A 6,000-nucleotide genomic window follows, 5' to 3' on the forward strand; every position below is an offset into this window, starting at 1 on the left:
TGCTGAGCACTTGTTGGCTGCTTTTCCTTCACTCTGATGTCCAACTCATCCCAAACCATCTCAATTGGGTTGAGGTCGGGAGATTGTGGAGGCCAGGTCATCTGATGCAGCACTCCATCTCTCTCCTTCCTGGTCAAATAGCCCTTACACAGCCTGGAGGTGGTCATTGACCTTTTGAAAAACAAATGATCGTCCCACTAAGCGCAAACCAGATGCGATGGTGTATCGCTGCAGAATGCTGTGGTAGCCATGCTAGTTAAGTTTGCCTTTAAGTCTAAATAAATCACAGACAGTGTCACCAGCAAAGCACACCCACACCATCACACCTCCTCCATGCTTCACGGTGAGAACCACACATGCGGAGATCATCCATTCACCTACTCTGCGTCTCACAAAGACACGGCGGTTGGAACCAAAATCTCAAATATGGACTCATCAGACCAAAGGACTGATTTCCACCCGTCTAATGTCCATTACTCGTGTTTCTTGGCCCAAGCAAGTCTCTTGTTATCGGTGTCCTTTAGTAGTGGTTTCTTGCAGCAATTCAACCACGAAGGCCTGATTCACGCAGTCTCCTCTGAACAGTTGATGTTGAGATGTGTCTGTTACTTGAACTCTGTGAAGCATTTATTTGGCCGTCAATTTCTGAGGTGCAGTTAACTCTAATGAACTTATCCTCTGCAGCAGATGTAACTCTGGGTCTTCCTTTCCTGTGGCGGTCCTCATGAGAGCCAGTTTCATCATAGCACTTGATGGTTTTTGCGACTGCAAAGTTCTTGACATTTTCCGTTTTGACTGACATTCATGTCTTAAAGTAATGATGGAATGTCATTTCTCTTTGCTTATTTGAGATGTTCTTGCCATAATATGGACTTGGTCTTTTACCAAATAGGGCTATCTTCTGTATACCAACCCTACCTTGTCACAACACAACTGATTGGCTCAAACGCATTACGAAGGAAAGAAATTCCACAAATTAACTTTTAACAAGGCACACCTGTTATTTGAAATGCATTCCAGGTGACTACCTCATGAAGCCGGTTGAGAGAATGCCAAGAGCGTGCAAAGCTGTCATCAAGGCAACGGGTGGCTACTTTGAAGAATCTCAAATATAAAATATATTTTGATTTGTTTAACACTTTTTTGGTTACTATATGATTCCATTTGTGTTATTTCATGGTTTTGATGTCTTCACTATTATTCTACAATGTAGAAAATAGTAAAAATAAAGAAAATCCCTGGAATTAGTATTTATTTTTATTTAACTAGGCAAGTCAGTTAAGAACACATTCCTATTTACAATGATGGCCAACCAAAAGGCAAAAGACCTCCTGCGGGGACGGGGGCTGGGATGAAAGAAAAAAAAAAGAAAATAAAATAACAAATAAATATAGGACAAAACACACCTCACAACAAGAGAGACAACACAACACTACATAAAGAGAGACAACACAACACTACATAAAGAGAGACAACACTACACTACATAAAGAGAGACAACACTACACTACATAAAGAGAGACAACACAACACTACATAAAGAGAGACAACACTACACTACATAAAGAGAGACAACACAACACTACATAAAGAGAGACAACACAACACTACATAAAGAGAGACAACACTACACTACATAAAGAGAGACAACACAACACTACATAAAGAGAGACAACACAACACTACATAAAGAGAGACAACACAACACTACATAAAGAGAGACAACACAACACTACATAAAGAGAGACAACACAACACTACATAAAGAGAGACAACACAACACTACATAAAGAGAGACAACACTACATAAAGAGAGACAACACTACACTACATAAAGAGAGACACCACAACACTACATAAAGAGAGACAACACTACATAAAGAGAGACAACACTACACTACATAAAGAGAGACAACACAACACTACATAAAGAGAGACAACACAACACAACATAAAGAGAGACAACACTACACTACATAAAGAGAGACACCACAACACTACATAAAGAGAGACAACACAACACTACATAAAGAGAGACACCACAACACTACATAAAGAGAGACAACACAACACTACATAAAGAGAGACAACACTACATAAAGAGAGACAACACAACACTACATAAGAGAGACAACACTACATAAAGAGAGACAACACTACACTACATAAAGAGAGACAACACTACACTACATAAAGAGAGACACCACAACACTACATAAAGAGAGACAACACTACATAAAGAGAGACAACACTACACTACATAAAGAGAGACAACACTACACTACATAAAGAGAGACACCACAACACTACATAAAGAGAGACAACACTACACTACATAAAGAGAGACAACACAACACTACATAAAGAGAGACAACACTACACTACATAAAGAGAGACAACACAACACTACATAAAGAGAGACAACACTACACTACATAAGAGAGACAACACAACACTACATAAAGAGAGACAACACAACACTACATAAAGAGAGATAACACTACACTACATAAAGAGAGATAACACTACATAAAGAGAGACAACACAACACTACATAAAGAGAGACAACACAACACTACATAAAGAGAGACAACACTACACTACATAAAGAGAGACAACACAACACTACATAAAGAGAGACAACACTACATAAAGAGAGACAACACAACACTACATAAAGAGAGACAACACAACACTACATAAAGAGAGACAACACAACACTACATAAAGAGAGACAACACAACACTACATAAAGAGAGACAACACTACACTACATAAAGATAGACATCACAACACTACATAAAGAGAGACAACACTACACTACATAAAGAGAGATAACACTACACTACATAAAGAGAGACAACACAACACTACATAAAGAGAGACAACACTACATAACACCACATTTGTGGTCAAAATTTGAGCAAATCAAGTTTTAGTGCATATGGAACATTTCTGGGATCTTTTATTTCAGCTCATGGGACATGGGACCAGCACTTTACGTTTATATTTTTGTTCAGTGTACTTCGCAAATGCAACTTATTTCTATGTGAAAACTGAAATTGTCTAGCTATTAATTGCATTTCAGTAAATGCTGTTATCCAGAACAACTTACAGTAGGGAGTGCATATATTTTCATACTGGTCCCCCATGGGACTCAAACCCATAACCCTAGCATTGCAAGCACCATGCACTACCAACTGAGCCACATGTTCATATCACATCATCACGAACCACTTGATGTCTCAATGTCCTCAATGACTGTATTCTGCATTGTTTTTCTTCATGGTTTTTCTTCGGGGTGGCAGGTATCCTAGTGGTTAGAGCACTGGGACTGTAACCAAAAGGTTTCTGGATCAAATCCCTGAGCTGACAAAGTAAAAATCTGTTGTTCTGCTCCTGAACAAGGCAGTTAACCCACTGTTTCCCAGTAGGCTGTTGTTGTAAATAAGAATTTGATCTTAACTGACTTGCCTAGGTAAAGGTACTAGTACATAGAGGGCTTTGTAAGGAAGGTACTAGTACATCAAGGGCTTTGTAAGGAAGGTACTAGTACATTAAGGGCTTTGTAAGGAAGGTACTAGTACATTAAGGGCTTTGTAAGGAAGGTACTAGTACATTAAGGGCTTTGTAAGGAAGGTACTAGTACATAGAGGGCTTTGTAAGGAAGGTACTAGTACATAGAGGGCTTTGTAAGGAAGGTACTAGTACATTAAGGGCTTTGTAAGGAAGGTACTAGTACATAGAGGGCTTTGTAAGGAAGGTACTAGTACATAGAGGGCTTTGTAAGGAAGGTACTAGTACATTAAGGGCTTTGTAAGGAAGGTACTAGTACATCAAGGGCTTTGTAAGGAAGGTACTAGTACATCAAGGGCTTTGTAAGGAAGGTACTAGTACATCCAACTACCTCATCCCCATATTGTTATTTATTTATTTTTGCTCTTTTGCACCCCAGTATCTCTACTTGCACATCATCATCTGCACATCTATCACTCCAGTATTTATTTGCTAAATTGTAATTATTTCACCACTAAGGCCTATTTATTGCCTTACCTCCCTAATCTTACTTAATTTGCACACACTGTATATAGACTTTTCTATTGTGTTATTGACTGTACGTTTGTTTATTCCATGTGTAACTCTGTGTTGTTGTTTTTGTCGCACTGCTTTGCTTTATCTTGACCAGGTCGCAGTTGTAAATGAGAACTTGTTCTCAATTGGCCTTCCTGGTTATATAAAGGTGAACTATTTATTTTTTAAATAAAAAAATATATAGATATAAATTCCCGCCCCAGTTTGCTCACGGGAACCCCCCCGCACGCTGCTCATTCTCTCCAGGAGCTGTCACCCTCTCTCTCTCTCCCCCCCCCTCTCTCTCTCTCTCAAACTGACACGCAATACCACACACACACACACACACACACACACACACACCAAGTAGCTCGAGCCCCAGTGGAGACGCTGCTGACGCTCTGCTCGCTCCACCGACAACACCGAGTCACGTTCTGTTCTTCTCTCGCTCCACCGACCTCACCAAGTTACGGTGTGTTCTTCTCTGGCAGAACCGGAGAGCGAAAGCCGTTTAGGATTCTATCTGTCGCGTGTGATATTTGGAGCTGAACGACCGGTCGTGACGGAGGACGCGAGGGGAAATACAAAAAAAGAACGAAAGGAGAAAAGAAAAGGTAGGATACGTGTGCGTTATATCTGATTTGCGATCTTTTCGGTACGAGCCGAGTTTTGCTGATCGAAATGTGTGAGAACCGCGAGAGACTATTCCAGTGTGTGTGTTTTGAAGTTGTTGTTAGTTGAGTCGAGTCGCTGTGTTGGTTGTAGACGAGGCTTCTTCCATTGGCTATAGAGGCTACTCATGGAAAGCCAGTGGAGTTGGTGTGTGTGGACTCTGATAGTGCTGGGTCGTTGCTTTGCGTTGGGTTGGGATAACCTCTACTAAACGAAAACGTTTTGAAACGGATTTCTACCTGAACTTGTCCAATAATGACACGCACGTTAGTTTCTATTCCAATCTGCACGACTACTAGATATGTCGTGCTCTACTGAACGTAGCAAAGTGCCCATTTGATGCCCCTGAATATACAGGCAGAAGTTGAATATCTGAGTTGTTGCTTGTGTTTTGCCATGTTAGACTATTAGGTAACACAGTTGGTAGGACACCTAGCTACCTACATAAGGATTCCATAACACCTTAATAACCATACATAATAATTGAATAACGAGCTTGTTGACATGGACACTGCTTATGAATGTGTTATGGGTTATACATGTGTTATGTATTTGTAGGTAGCCTTCAAAATAATGTGCGACAGACAGAGATTAGCCCTTCCATCTTTCCCTAGAGGCCCTTTCTCAACACAGACCTGGGGGTTTTCATCCGGCGCTCCTAATCAGGGATCCAGACCTTGGACACCAGGTGAGTGGACTCCCAAGTGTCCGCCCTGAGATTGGAAGGTTGGGGGTTCGATTCCCTGTCGAGTCATACCAAAGACTCTAAATAATGGGACCCAATGTCTTTTTGCTTGGCAGTCAGCATGAACCAAGGAGATGGATTGGGGGTTGAACTAGTCTCTCGTGGCCAGCCTTCCTAAACCCTGTCTAGTTAGAAGCCTGTGTCTGAGGTTTAGGGGTAGACAAGCCATAAAGTGGCGTCCAGTCCGGGGGTGTAGATCAAGCTGCCTACAGAATAGGAGATAGGCTCCTGCTGTTCCGCCTCGGACAAGGCTTCCTACTTAGACAGAATGTACCAGATAGAAATGTAGTGAATAGAAATTACATCATGCCTTATGTAATGGAGGTACTGCTCTGTCACCCTGTGATATATCCTGTTAGTTCCTGGGGGGCGGAGTCAGTCACAGGGTCTCCCCTCTGGAATTCTCCCAGAATAGACCTTGAACACACACACACACACACACACACACACACAATGCTAATTCTGTGCTATCTAGATTTTGCTGTATAGTTCAGTGAATGGACGTGGCTTTG

General features: G+C 41.2%; 1 long non-coding RNA gene across 1 annotated transcript; it reads left to right on the forward strand.

Moving 5' to 3' along the window:
* Positions 1-4,406: 4,406 nt before the first annotated feature.
* LOC115183329 (uncharacterized) lies at positions 4,407-5,766 on the forward strand. The gene is made up of 2 exons (XR_003874029.1): positions 4,407-4,685; positions 5,358-5,766. It is a non-coding gene; the product is annotated as an uncharacterized LOC115183329 (long non-coding RNA).
* Positions 5,767-6,000: the final 234 nt, after the last annotated feature.

Source organism: Salmo trutta, unplaced genomic scaffold, assembly GCF_901001165.1.
Source record: "Salmo trutta unplaced genomic scaffold, fSalTru1.1, whole genome shotgun sequence".
NCBI classification, from domain to species: Eukaryota; Metazoa; Chordata; class Actinopteri; order Salmoniformes; family Salmonidae; genus Salmo; species Salmo trutta.